Genomic DNA, 288 nt, shown 5'->3' with positions numbered 1-288 from the left:
TATATATATATATATATATATATATATATATATATATATGTATACATTTATACGAATATTGTGTTAGTTTGCTATTTCTAGTCTCAAGGCAAGAGTTGCCGGGAAGGGAAGTTTGCAAAGAAGAGCTGGAAAAATTTTACACATCCGCACACGCACACACACACATGCACATGCATGCACACACACTTTTATACATGCATATATACATATATTGATGTGTGTGTGTGTGTGTGTGTATATATATAGGTATATATATATATGTGTGCGTGTGTCTATATATATATATAT

The sequence above is a fragment of the Octopus bimaculoides genome, chromosome 28 (genome assembly GCF_001194135.2).
Source record: "Octopus bimaculoides isolate UCB-OBI-ISO-001 chromosome 28, ASM119413v2, whole genome shotgun sequence".
Taxonomy (NCBI): domain Eukaryota; kingdom Metazoa; phylum Mollusca; class Cephalopoda; order Octopoda; family Octopodidae; genus Octopus; species Octopus bimaculoides.
Note: the sequence above shows the minus strand (reverse complement) of the source record.